Below are 15,815 nucleotides of genomic sequence, written 5' to 3'. Positions count from 1 at the left end.
GGAGACATCAATCTCTGCCACTAAAAGATCTGTCTAGAGATGTGCCATTGCTTTTGCTTTACAATATAACAGTGTGAAGGACAAAATGGAGGGAAAGGGAAGTTGTATATTCCCTTTCTTGCCATCATAACCCTCAGTCTACAAGTCAGGGAGCCAGAGTGTGGATTCTGTGGGTTACAAAGTAGTCTATTTCTGCTTCACTATTTGAGATTCAGAAAATAGCCACAGGATGTTTCCCACTGTTGGTGGGAATGTAAATTGGTACAGCCACTATGGAGAACAGTGTGGAGTTTCCTTAAGAAACTAAAAATAGAGCTACCATATGATGCAGCAATCCCACTCCTGGGCATATATCCAGAGAAAATCATGGTTCAAAAGTATACATGCACTCCAATGTTCATTGCAGCACTGTTTACAATAACCAAGACATGGAAGCAACCTAAATGTCCATCAACATATGAATGGATAAAAAATATGTGGTACATATATACAATGGAATACTACTCATCTGTTAAAAAGAATGGAATAATGCCATTTGCACCAACATGGATGGACCTAAAGATTATCATACTAAATGAAGTAAATCAGACAGAGAAAGACAAATATCATATGATATTGCTTATATATGGAACCGAAAAAAATGATACAAATGAACTTATTTACAAAACAGAAACAGACTCACATATTTTGAGAATGAACTTGTTAATGGTGGGAACTGTGGGGAGGAAGGATAAATTTGGAGTTTGGGATTGATATGTACACACTGATATATTTAAAATAAATAACTAACAAGGACCTACTGTATAGCACAGGGAACTCTGCTCAACACTCTGTAATAATCTAAATGGGAAAATAATTTTTAAAAGAATAGATACATTTGTATATATAACTGAATCACTTTGCTGGACACCTGAAACTAACACAACATTGTTAATCAACTATACTCCAATATAAAATAAAAATTAAAAAAAAGACTTGACCTTAATGCTGTCAGCTCATGGGAAAATAAGTATAGGAATAAAGAATAATAGATAAAAACTGAATAATACCTAAGGTTGATGCATTACATATAGGTCAAATTTTGTACCCTAAAAATATAGTGTACACATTCTCTTTAAAGGGAATTAAAGAGATATTAGTGATAAATGCATTAGTGATAAGAGTTTATTTACCATGTATTAGGCCACAAATTTCCAATACATTTTTTAAAGTAGATTTACAATAGTCCATATTCTTTGACAACAAATAATGCAATATAAAATAGGTGTAGATGATTTAAGGTTAGAAAAATCTATTAATTTAAATTAATATATAATAGCATATTGTCATTCCATTTATGCCAAAAAAGTAACTGCCAAAGTTTTATATCCATACCTGGTTCATAAAATAGAATAAAATAATAAAATAAAATAGAGGACCATTCCTTAACATGCATATATTCAAAGTCAACACCTTGCAAAATGATGATAGTAGAAGTATCCCCACAGATCACAAGACAAGAATTCCATCATCATTATGATTACTTAGTATTCTTTTGCCAAGCTAGCAATAAATGAATACAAGATAAAAAAGGAGATATACATTTAAGAGAGGAGAACTAAAACTTATATTATTCTCAGATTACAGGATTATTTGCCTAGGAAACAAGGCAGAATGAATAAAAAACTTATAGAAATAAGAAGCATTAAAGTGGTTAGAATAATTGATAGAGATAAATGTATAGCTCTTTTTGATAAAATAAAAAACAACCAAAAGACCTAGTAAAATATTAACCCCCAAAAAATACAATTTACGAGGAAAAAAAAAACACAATTATATACCTAGAAATGAATCTATCAGAATTTATCAGAATAAAATTTTATACCTCTTCTAGTATATATGTTTTGTTGTGTGTGTCCACTGATGTCTCTGCTCAGTAATCTTAATGGTCAGCTAATGATTGGACAGAGAAACCATTAAATCTTCCTGCCTTTGCTGAAGGATTTTGTGTGTGTGTTGGGGTAAATCTTCAACAGTCAGACATTTTACAACTCCGCCTTAGCCTTCACTTCCTGCTTACACAGAACCTCAATGTTAGTCAGAGTTTACAACTTCTCAAGTCTTGCCTGAGTGTGCTCACAGTCCTGGACATGTGCACAGTCCTACGTATTCCTGAGATTCTCAGGAACATTTCTTTTTAAAATTCTTTATGGACGTCCCATTCCCCCCACTTTTTCTTTTAAGCTTTTTGGTTTGCTTATTGTTTGTAACAACCACTATCTACCACCACAGACAACTGTGATGTTATACAATTGTTTCTGTTTCAACAAATACTCCTAGGGAAAAGGTGGTTTATATTAGGCAAACTTCCACTCATGCCAAATCAAGAAAGCCTTTCAAGAAGTGTAAGCCTAGTGACCTACTAAGCAGGTCAAATAATGATATTTCTCTAGGAATGGGATTTTAAAGGAACTCCAAATCCATTTTGCAACCACCAGTGGTTTTCAGGCTGCTATTTTTCATGATAATTGCAGGCTATTTGTTTTTAAGTCCACTCTGGAGCTGAGGGTGGGAATAAGGCAATTAAAAATGCCATATAACTCACTATTCCTACCAAGATTCAGCCATTTTTTCTTGAATAAATATTCCAGGAATTACCACAAGTCTGGTTTATTTCCACAGTTTTGAAATATTTAATACTGACAATGTTTGCCAATGTTCTCATAGCTTTTATAGTGGAGAGGATTTTTCAGAGGAACTTACTCTGCTATTTTTGCTGATGCCACCTCAGATTATATATTGTGGACACAAAGTTTGCATTCATGGGTTTATCAAAATGATCCTAAGTGGCCACCTCAGAAATCAAACACATGATATTGAACTTTTCCAAGGGTTGGCTAAATATCTTGAGCTAATCAATTGCAAATATCACGTGAATATTTGTATGAAGTCTCCTGAATATTGTATGTAATCTTTCAATGAGAACAAATAGCCTTGAAGTTCAAGAGAATAACGCAGTTGGTCAATTATCACCAGGTGACAAATTAACCTAAATATTAGTGACTTAAGACAACAACAAATATTATATTATCTCATGAATTTTGTGGGTAAGAAATTTGGAAGGAATTTTGGCTTTGAATTGTGGTTGAAGTTAGATGATAGCTGTAGAAACGACATAGAAAGTTGGCGAGGGGGAAGGCTGGAGCAGCAACCAGCTGACATTTGCCTGGGCATCTTTTTCTCTTCCTGTAGATTAATGCCCTCACCATATGCTCTTTATATGATGGATAGTTTTGGCTTCCTCACAACAGGGTAGCCTCAGAGCAGTCAATGTTTTATAAGGCCTCTGAAGGGCTAAAGAATGTGTATTCCAGCAAGTAAGACAGAAGTGGTATAGTCTTCTATGACTCAGTGCCAAGAATCATACAGCATCATACTTACCACATTTTATTGATTACAAATAAGTAATATTTATGCTTAGTTTCATATGGAGAGAATCAGATTGTACTTCATGATGGGGCAATAGTAAGATCTTAGAAAACATATGTGAATAGAGATAATGTCACAGCCATCTGTGGAAAATACAATCTGGCACCGAGCTAGAAACATCATTAACAATTATTGGGAATTTTGGGAGCTGATGAATGCAATATATCACTCAATGAGAGCTAATGAGTACCTTCGATCCTCCATAGAAATCAATAGTTCATGAAATTTATAGTTAGTTGGTGCCTTGAAAAACTGACCTTCAGTTACACGTTAGTGTAGTTGGTTTCAGTTTTCATTGTATGTTAATTATTGGCCACTGAGATGAGATAAATTTGCCAAACCAGTTTCACTTTTGACTCATCATTAAGTATATTTTGCCCCATTACTCCCTTGGCTTCTATTACTACAAAGCCACAAGCTGAAGCATTCTTCCAAGTCAATTGCTCAATTTAAAAGGCAGAAAATTATTTTAGTAAGACGTGATGAGGATGATGAAATGCTTCATGTATCATTCCTCTTCATAGACATCATGGTTCTGACAAGTTTCATTCCTCATTTGGTATTGAAACATTGCCATCTTCATTAAACTTGTGAGATATATCTGCTGAGCAACAATTTGCTGTATATTTCCTGTCTACAAATTGCCCATGGAATCAGGCATTTGTTGCTGAGATGGATATTTGATATGCAGGTTGAATCAGGTCTCATTTACCACAATTATTAGCATTTCTAGCAAAGCAGTATAGTCTCTAGAAATTATGGCAATTTTGCATATGTTTGCCCCTTAAGTCTTTTTTTTTTCTGAAATGTAACATTACACTATGAAAGTGAATAAACACAGTGTACAAGTACACAGCCAACCCTTGGGGCACTTCTGAACCCATGCTCCTCAATTATTCCTTCTCCATTACACAGGCTCATCCTCTTCTCACTTAAGTAACTACTATTCTGCTTTTTATGATAATCAAGTTATTTATTGGGTCTGATTTTAAAGTGCTTAAAATAGTTACTAGCACATAATTAGTGTACAATAGATACTAATTTTCTTATTTCCTTATTCTCAAGGGGTTTTTTTGCCTTCTTTTTTGCCCTTTCCTATTTCAACAGTTTTAATGCATTCATTCGTGTGTGTGTGTGTGTGTGTGTATGTGTTTAGTTCCATCCAATTGTATCACGTGTAGATTTGTGTAATCACCATCACAATCAAGATACAGAACTGTTCCATCACCACAAAGATCTCTCATGCTACTATTTTATACCTACAGTGACCTCCCTCCCTAACCTCTGGCAACCACTAATCTGTTCTTCATCTCTATAATTTTGTTATTTCAAGAATGTTATATAAATGGAATCTGACCTTTTTGAGACTGGCTCTTTTCCCCCTCAGCATTCCCTAGACAGTTGCCTGTGTTCTTTCAAAAAATATATTTTTTAATTTTTTGATTGTAGTGCAGTTGACATACAATATTATATTAGTTTCAGATGTACGAGATAGTGATTCAAAATTAATATACATTATTAATTTATCATCATGGTAAGTCTAGTAACCATCAATTAACATACAAAATTATTGACTATATTTCCCATGTTGTACATTATATGTCCATGACATTTATTTTATAACTAGAAATTTGTACCTCTTGATCTCCTTCACCTATTTCACCCAACCCCCCACCCTTTCTCCCTCTGGTAACCACAAGTTTGGTCTTTGTATTTATGAATATATGAGTCTGTTTCTGTTTTACTTTGATTCTATGTTTGGTTTTTTATATTCCACATATAAATAAGTATACAGTATAGAGTATAGAATCATACCCTGTCTGATTTATGTCATTTACCATAATACCCTCCAAGTCCCTCCATGTTTTGCAAATGATAATGTTTCATTCTTTGTTATGGCTGAGTAATGTTCCATTGCATATATCTCACATCTTGTTTATCCATTCATCTATCAATGAAGACTTAGGTTGTTTCCATACCTTGACAATTGTAAATAATGATGCAAGGAAAATAGGTTTGCATATAACTTTTCAAATTAGTGTTTTCATTTTCTTCAGATAACTACCCAGAAGTGGAATTACTGGATTGTATGGTAGTTCTATTTTTAAATTTTTTTTTTTTTTTTTTTTTTTTTTGCAGTATGAGGGCCTCTCACTGTTGTGGACTCTCCCATTGCAGAGCACAGACTCCGGATGTGCAGGCTCAGTGGCCATCACTCACGGGCCCAGCCACTCTGCGGCATGTGGGATCTTCCAGGACCGGGGCACGAACCCGTGTCCCCTGCATCAGCAGGCGGACTCTCAAACACTGTGCCACCAGGGAAGCCCCTATTTTTAAATTTTTGAAGAAACTCCATGCAATTTTCCACAGTGGCTGCACGAACTTACATCCCCACTAACAGTACATGAGGGTTCCATTTTCTCCACATCCTCACCAACATTTGTTGATTCATATCTTTGTGATAATAACCATTCTGATAAGTGTGAAGTGATATCTCATTGCAGTCTTGATTTGCAGTTCCCTGATGATTAGTGATCTTGAGCATCTTTTCATGTGTCTGTTGGCCATCTGTATGTCTTCCTTGGAAAAATGTCTACTCAGATTCTCTGTCCATTTTTTAATTGGACTGTTTTCTTTTTGATATTGAGTTGTGTGAGTTCTTTTTATGTTTTGGATATTGACACCTTATCAAATATATTATTTGCAAATATATTCTCTCATTCATTAGATTGCCTTCTCATTTGTTGATAGTTTCCTTCACTGTGCAAAAGCTTTTTAGTTTGATGTAATCTCATTTGTTTATTTTTGCTTTTGTTTCCCTTGCCTGAGGAGAAAGATTAAAAATATATATATTATTAAGACAATATCAGAGAGCATACTACCTATGTTTTCTCCTAGGAGTTTTATGGTTTTAGGTCTTACATTTAAGCCTTTAATCCATTTTGAGTTCATTTTGGTATGTGCTGTAAGAAAGTGGTCCATTTCATTTTTTTGCACATAGCTGTCCAGTTTTCCTAACACCATTTATTGAAGAGACTGTCTTTTCCCCACTGTATATTCTTGGCTCCTCTGTCATAAATTAATTGACCATATATGCATGGGTTTATTTCTGAGCTCTCTATTCTGTCCCATTGATCTATGTGTTTTGGTGCCAGTACCATACAGTTTTGATTACTATAGCTTTGCAGTATAGTTTGGAATTAGGAAGTATGATGCCTCCTGCTTTGTTCTTCTTTCTCAAGATTGCTTTGGCTATTTGGGGTTTTTTTTGGTTCCATACAACTTTTAGGATTATAAAACCAAATTCTTTCATGTTTGCACCCAAGATGATTCATTGCATTATTTTAACAATGCAATCTAAAAATTTATATTTGAATTCGTTTGTTTTTCATTATAAAGCAAAATTCACTTTTCCTCAAATCCTCTTTTACAAGTTATCTATAGCAGATAACCTGTCTCTTCAAATTTTGTGAAGTCTTTTCAAATTGTGTATAATACCAAATGGATAGATAAATTCCTTGTATGAAAATACAGAGTTGCCTTTTTAAAAAAAAAAAAACTGTGCTTTCTGAATGTATGGTGAGACAGATTCCATTGGAATCCCTTAGGTATCACAGTCCCACTTACTTTGTGCCTGACACTATTTGTTTTATATGTGTTATCTCATTTAGTACTCATCACAGCCCTATTATTTCTTACTTCCATTTAATAGAAGAATTTAAAGAACCAAAGCAAGGAAAAACAATTTGCCCAAAGTCAAACTGCTAGGGACAGAGCTGGGATCTGAACCCTGATACTTTGTCCCCAGATCCTATGCTTATAAGCAGTATGCTAAACCTCCTCTGTTAGATATACACACCCACCTTCAGTGGGATTTTCCATTGAATCGAGTTGAGCCTAAGTTCTATTTTTCCTAATCAATCATCTCCATAGCTTTGTGTAAGTGAATTAGGGTGGAGGACAGCAAAAATCTTTGCCATGGGATGGAAGATATCAATAGCTGGCTGGGAAAAAAATAAGGATCACATTTAAACCCACATCAGGAGAGCTGACATTTCTCTTGGCTCTTCTATTGCCTGTTTAGAGTCAGTAGAATCATTCCCATGGTACTAACACATGGACCTTCAAAATGAACCAAATTGCTGCACAGTGCTAACAGGCAACTTCATGGGACCTTGCTGGCAATATTCTTTAAACCAATTCACTGTTTTGCTTCTTGGCCCCTTGCTGTTCCTGGCATCAGATTTCCTCTGAATCCCAGTGGTTCTTTCTACTACCCAAGCTTCTTTCTGCTACTCAGTGGTTGACTTTCAGCTTCCAACCTTAGCCAGGCACTATTCTTGATCTATTTATGATTAAATTCAGTGTCCTTGGGAAAGTCACCAACCTCTTTGGCCCTCAGTTTTATTGTCTTTAAAATGAGGCATTTGAACAAAATGACCTCCAAGATATTTGTCAGTTTCAAAAGACTATGTTTTCTTTCCAAGTATTGGGTTGGCTAAAAAGTTTGTTTGGGTTTTCGGTAAGAAGTTGCAGAGAAACCTGAACGAACTTTTTAGCCAACCCAATACTTAGAGGGTGGCCTCCTGGGTAACATTATAACCTATCACCAGGGTTAGATAATACCAGGAGAGATTTATTTTCAGATTTGACATAAAGAAGACTAAAAATGTTTTGTGTCACTTTATGTTAGATGGAGCCATAAATATTTGAATATCAGGAGGGGACCTCATCAGTGAAAAATTGTGTGGCTAATTCAGTTATTTGGATAACTATTCTCTTGGCAGTTGTTGGCAAGGAAGCCACATACAACCCTGTGCTGACTATAATTTTCTTTTATAACCGTTGTTTAAAGATATTAAGTAGTTATTCTGGGTTTGGTATGGGCAAGCTGCTCTCATAACATGAAACAAACTTTGCTTATCATTGAGTTCTTGGTTATCGATAACAATACACTGAGAAATATATTATTCTGTTAGACTTCTTATTCCTAGAATTTTGCCAAGTATCACCATGGAGGAGACTTTAGGAGATATAATTTCCTAATACATGGCATCACTTCTCTTAATTTTGTATTTTTCAACTGAATGAAGCAATAGAGGCAATACATTTAAAAATTGCAGATGTAAAAAAATTAAAACAATTTAATCTTCAACTTGTTAGGCAACCAATTAAAGTTTTTTTAACAGTATTAATTTCCTAAATAAAAATTAGACCAAAATGCAGTTTAATTAGTTGTCTTCTAAGGAATAAATTGATTTATTTTTCCAAATAATCATTTTGATAGAATACCACAAGTCTGGTGATTTTTATTATCATTCCCCTGAATTTATTTGTATGTGCAAAAGCCTCATGGTTAAAAGCTATTGAATGATTCTTGTTAAGGAGAGAGTTAATAGGTTACTTAATACTGGTCTTCAGCTATATGATGGGCTATTTTTAGGTTGGTCTACTTCTTTGATCTACAAGACATGTTGAAGGGAGAATAAAATTAAGATATAGGTAAAATTTCTTGATGTAAAGAATAATTAAATAGTAATATAAACAGATATGGACATTTTGTACAGGAAGAACATAAAAATATGAAACAAATCTATCTGTTTAATAAATTCAGCATATATTTAATTTTATTCACCTCCTTCAAATCTGCAAGTCTAACAAATCCTGCGTTACAACATTGAATTTTTAAAATACCCTAAAAAGGCTAGATTATGTCCAAGAATATTTCACTGTCTCTCTGACTGCCATAGAAACCAATCCAAAGTCAGGACTTCACTGACTTCAGGGGTAAATTCAATTCCTTAATTTCTAGTTCGATTCTAAATCCAGAACTCCAGAGTGTGAGCCAGAGGCATTTCTTCAGTCCTATCTGCCTCAAGAATCTCCAAAGATGTGGCTATTTTACAAGTTAAAGGGCATTGTTCTGCTCACTATTATTTGATGTAAAAAATGCAGGAATATCAATTAAGAGGTTCTTCTGCTTTGAGAACCCAGGGGACAGCAAAACAGGGCATCCTTTTCATAAACTGCTAACTGTAGACAGGCTTTTAGGAGAGTAATTTAAAATTAATGAGAGCAAGTCTTTGATGCAGTTAAGACTTCAAAGACATGCCATGTTTTTATTTGTAATGAAAAAAAAAAAAGGAGTTACAGTAAGAAGAGGGATCACATTAAAGCTTACAAAACTTCCCCAAAGGACTTAGACTGATACAAGGGTGTGGTTAGTGGGTTCCCCCTTTCTCTATCTCTTTCTCTTTCTCTCCTTTCTTTCTTCTTCATTTCCTCCACTCTCCCTCTTTCCCACTTTCTTTCCCTCCCTCCCTCCATCTCTCTCTCCTTCCTTCCTTTCTTTCTTTTCTCCTATGTTTTCATTACTTTAGTGTATCTGACTTAGTTAACAATGACTGACAAACCAACAGTTCCAGCTCTCCAATGTGACCAGTTTAAAAAGCTAAAAATGCTCCTCAATTAGGAAAGATTAAATTTTCTTTAAATCTTTAATTTTCAGAAGGAGGAGTCACTTCTTGATTTGGAGAATTCTTTTTGGTTGGTAAGATTACTTCCAAACAGAGGAAAAGATGAGGGAAGAAATACAAATTAGTTGCAAGAAGATCCAACTAATGAAGGGAGCTCAGCTGCATTTCTGTTTCTGCCTCTTGCTAGGAACTGTGGGCAACTGCTACATAGTTGTAGAAATAATCAGGGCTGACCAAACACAGTCATAAGAGTTACCAGGCACTTTAACAAGTTACCACTCTAGAAAACAGTGGGTCTAATGTCCCTCCAAGCAGTTTCTTCTTTACCTCTGATTCTGGTCATGGAGGTCAATACTTGAACATCTGAAGTAGGGCTGAAACAACCAATGCCAGGGTAGCCAGTTTATATTTATTCTGTTCTATTAATTGAAGGTAATATATTTGATTGTGTACATTATGTACATGTGCATTTGCCAGCAAGATCAGCAGTTTTCCTCTCCTGTCTCTTCTCTCCTCTTACCTCCTAAAGTGCAGCTAATGCCCTTTAAAAATAAACTTTCCTAACCAAATCAAAAACTTGCTCCATTCATTTTCAATTACTCTCCTAAAAGTCTGTCTACCATTAGCATTTCATTAACAAGAAACAGAAATTATTGTATTTTCAATTAAAGTTTTATTTTTGAAATATAAATATACATTTTCCACTGAGGCTATTGTTATTATTTGAGGACATGTTTTTTACATTTTGGAAAGGTATGCTGGAGGCCAAGTCCCTTTTTTTGTTTCAGAATAATTTTTGTAACAAGGCATTTCAAATTTAAGAATTACCTCAATTTATATGGTCACATATATTCTTTTTAATTATACTAAATATATTTTCTTCAACTTAATTTAATTATAATTCAGATTTTAAAAATTCTGTTATAAAAGTTAGAAGTGGAATTTTCAGCAACCTAGTTTCATAGCTTTACTTATGGGTCTTTGACAGAAATTAGAATATAAGCTCCATGAGAGCTGGTATTTTGTCTGTTTATCTCACTGCTCTGTCTCCAGCACTGAAAGAATGTCTGGCACATAACAAGTACTCAATAAAAATTTGTCAAATTAAATAACCAGAAACTAAATGGTATTTCTTCACGGACATGAATTAACTACTAAATAACACAAAATATTGATAAAATGGAACTTCATCTGTCATTTATTTATCTGTGTATATTTGTTGAGTGTCCCAACTGTGGATGCATTTGTGAACAAAAACAGGTTCACTCTTAGTCCTAATGGAGATTGCAGTCTCCTAAGGAACACAGATATGAATCCAAACACCCCATAAATGAAAGTACGATGATTACAAACTGAAATTGTTCTATGAGCAATAAAAAAAGAAAGAAGGAAAGGGGGGAAGGAAGGAGGAAGGACTTAACTTCAATCATGTTCACAGAAAATGTCACACTCAATGAACTGAAATTTAAGTTGAGATTAGAAGGTAAAGTTAGTATTAACTGGTAAAGAAAGGGAGAAAAATAATTTCAGGCACAGAAAACAGGCTGGGCAAAGGCCAAGGGAAGTAGCAAACAAGGCTACTTTAAGGAATCCAAAGAAAGCTAATGTGTCTGGAAATCTGCAGAGCAGAGGATGGTGGTCACCTCCTAAATGTTCGATGATAATATGTGCTATCGTTTGGGCTGGAAGAAAAATCTTCTGAATTGTCTGGCAATGTTGAATCAGCTTACTGTTCACCAGTGCAGTACTAGGCAACTCCTGTGACCAGGAGTGGGCACTTGATTCAAAGGTGGCCCCACACGGGTCTTCCTGGGCAAAAGTTCATACATGAAGAGCTCTTGCCAGTGGCAGCATTTGCAATTGTATGAAACAGTGATTCTCAGACTGTAGATATCATCATAATCACCTGAAGGATTTGTTAAAAAAGATTGCCCAGCCCTACCTGCTGGCATTTCTGCCTTAGCATGCTTGTGTTTCAAATAAGTTCTCAAGTGATGCTGAAGCTGCTGGTCCACAACCCACTCTTAAGGTCTAGAAAACCCAAACTAGATTCCCAGGTGCTTTAGAGATGAGGCAACAGGTCACTAGGAAGTAACAGGATAATGGAATCAATGTCTAGAAGAAAAGAGAACCTGTGAAAGAGAAAAATCCAGGGGGCAGAGGTCTTTCATTCCAGACTTTAATCTATCAATACCAGAAATTTCCCTTTTCCTTTGCAATATTTGAGTATTATGCCATTGTTCTATAGACCTTATTCCTTGTTTCTTCATTGATGTGTTATAAACAAAATTAGACCCTGATGTGCAGTGACTTTGACATTTTAAGGAGATATCTTTTCTTTAGCTTCTGATTCTTTTATCAGGGATTGTCTCTCTTAAGTTGTGGCAAATAGAAAATGATAAATTACAGTGATGTCTATAAAGAATAAATAAATATTAATAGCAAAATACTCTCTTAAAGGTAAGTAAGATAGCTGATAATATTAAGCCAGGTATCTTATCAGGCACTTCATACACATGATCTCATTTAATCCACTCTACTACATGATTAGGTGATTATTCTCGCTATTTCACAGATGAGACCAGGGAAGCTCAAGTTGGTAAGTACTGGCTGAATCTGTAATTGTCTGAACCATGACATTTTACAGAGATGACTCTGTAAAAGCTATCATCACTTTTGCATCACCCTATCACCATACAGTTTGCATCACCATATATATATATATATATATATATATATATATATATATATATATGTTTATAGTGTAGTGATTAAAAGCTGGCCCTTTGAAATCAGAATTCCTGTGTTCAGCTTCAGTTCCACTCCTCATTATATATACCTTACAGGCTGCATGAAAGTTAAGCAAGCTAATATTTTTCAAGCACATTGAACAGTGCCTGAGACTTGAAAACCTTTATCAAAATGTATGTTTAAAGAAATAAAATAAACACAAAAGAGGAAATTTTTACCATAGAACATAGTAAGTTTGCACTTAAAAAAAACTCATAACAGAAAAGAGTACCTACATTCTATAGGTCTTTGCATATTGTAAATGTTCTACCTTGATTGCTCAGAATTTCTTCCTAATGGAACTGACTTCAATTGCAACAGAGTGTGGAGTTCTAGCCTAAAGAAGCTTTCAAATACAGTGGAAGTTATGCAATTGGGAGGAGCTTGGTAGACGCATTGGAGATATAGGCTAAACTGTATGCCGGCTAGTTTGCCAAAGAGAACTGGGGAAAGAGACAGCTGGAAGGAGCCCTCCTGGGATAAGAATAAGTCTCAAACACTAACCTTGGGAACTGTCCTTTAAAAAAATTTTTTTTTTGATTGGAAAAGTTCCTATAGCAATTTAGACCTCCAGGGCATAATTGAAAACAAGAGAGCAATCAGTAGGAAGTTATTGAATCTTGACAGCTGGGTGCGGTCAGGGAAAGAAACAAAGAGCCAGACCAAAGCCATGTCATTGCAGGGTGATCTTGGGCTTACTAGAAACTGCACCCCCTGAAGAGCTGTGTTAGATGCTTTACACTGTGTGGGTAGTGGGGGACGATAATAGACTTTACTAAAATAATCTAACCCCGAGTTGAAACAATATATGACCTAACATTTCCAGTTTCCCACAAAAAATTATGAGACGTGCAAAGAAATAGGAAAATATTACCCATATACCCCAAAAAGCAGGCAACTGAAATTACTTGTGAGAGTAAACAGATGTCAGATTTAACAGATGAACATTTCAAGGTAGTCATTATAAATATGTTCAAAGGAATCTATCATTATAGAAGTAAAGGAAGGTATAATGACAATGTCATATCAAATAGAGAATAACAATAAAGAAATAGAATATTACTTTAAAAGAACCAAGTGGAAATTTGGGAGTCAAAAAATACAACTAAAATGAAAAATTCTCGAAAGGGAGTTAATAGTAGATTTGACCTGGGAGAAGCATTGGTAAATCTGGAAATGTCTTAATTTCTCCCTCCCTTTTGAGGGACAGTTTTGGTGGATATAGGATTCTTGTTTGACTTTTTAAAAAAGCATTTTCAATACATGGACCCACTGCAGAGAGTTGTATGACCTAGTTATTAGGCGCTTAGAGAATACACACAGTAAAGGGGCAAAAATGCAAGAGTCTGAGGGTACTGCTGCCCAAAACTTGGTCTTTGTGCACTGGTGCAAAATTGAATCTTGGAGACAGAGTTTTGGGTGAAGTAGAAAAGAATAGCTTTATTGCTTTGCCAGGCAAAGGGAGACACAGCAGGTTCGTGACTTTCAAAAACTGTGTGCCGCAACCCGGGAGGATTTGGTGAGGAATTTTACAGCAGAGGTTCAAGGGTGGGATTGTTGATAAGGATCAGGGTGTGTTCAGGGCCGGCATCCCTTTAATATGGCCTTAGGTGGTCTCGATCTTCTCTGAAGAGTGCTTCATCAAGTAGTTAGCATCTTCCATTTGTTGGGGGTTTTAGTTCTGTAGAAGAGCTCAAAGATATTGTTATATGTGTCACTTGAGGTGGAACCAGGATCCTGTCCCAAGGCTGAACTATTGTTTCTTGGCTGCTCCTCCTTTGTCTCTGTATCCCCTCCCCTCCTTGATTAGCAAATGTTTGAACCTGCCCTTTGGAACTCAGGGAAGGTCATGGAGGCTGACGCTTATTCCCTACAAACAAGAAACAGGGGACACAGAAAAGCTTCCATGCCCAGGAGCCACACAGTGTCCTGCTTGGTTTCAGTACCAGCAAGGTAACTGAGATTATATACTTCAGGGATTAGTGAAAGAATTAATTGAAGAAAACCCATTAAATAACAGGAAAAATAAATAAATAACGCTTACTCTTTTGGCCTATGATCTGGGTAAAAAAAAAAAAAAAAAAAATCTCCCCTGAGAATTATTAACTTCAATTTTGCTAGAGGGATTTGGAGTTGGAATTAACTCAAAATGAAGATACAAAATTGACCTAAAAATACTTATTTAAAAATACTTATCCACACATGAGCTGATTTATTTACTTCAAGCCAAGAAATGAGCATAAAGATATTTCCATGAAAGTGATATCTAGGTTACCTGGTGAAAGCAAATGCTAAACCTCCCTGACAAGTCATATCTTCCAAACAGATTGCATATTAGTCCCTGCTGAAAATGAACTCAAAATAAAAATATAATTACAAAATACATGCAGAATCAATGTCCGTGAGTGCCCATGAAAGAATTTCAGGAGAGAAATGTTTAAATATGTATGGTGAACTATTAGTCAACATAGTTTTGGAAGTTTTAGCCACAGCAATCAGAGAAGAAAAAGAAATAAAAGGAATCCAAATGGGAAAAGAAGAAGTAAAGCTATCACTGTTTGCAGATGACATGATACTATACATAAGAGAATCCTAAGATGCCACCAGAAAACTACTAGAGCTAATCAATGAATTTGGTAAAGTAGCAGAATACAAAATTAATGCACAGAAATCTCTTGCATTCCTATACACTAATGATGAAAAATCTGAAAGTGAAATTAAGAAAACACTCGAGAAATATACCATGTTCTTGGATTGGAAGAATCAACATTGAGAAAATAACTTTACTACCCAAAGCAATCTACAGATTCAATGCAATCCCTATCAAACTACCCCTGGCATTTTTCACAGAAGTAGAACAAAAAATTCACAATTTGTATGGAAACACAAAAGATCCTGAACAGCCAAAGCAATCTTGAGAAAGAAAAATGGAGCTGGAGGAATCAGTCTCCCTGACTTCAGACTATACTACAAAGCTACAGTAATCAAGACAATATGGTACTGGCACAAAAACAGAAATATAGATCAATGGAACAGGAGAGAAAGCCCAGAGATACACCCACGCACATATGGTCACCTTAT

Source organism: Physeter macrocephalus, chromosome 14 (assembly GCF_002837175.3).
Source record: "Physeter macrocephalus isolate SW-GA chromosome 14, ASM283717v5, whole genome shotgun sequence".
Lineage (NCBI taxonomy): Eukaryota > Metazoa > Chordata > Mammalia > Artiodactyla > Physeteridae > Physeter > Physeter macrocephalus.
Note: the sequence above shows the minus strand (reverse complement) of the source record.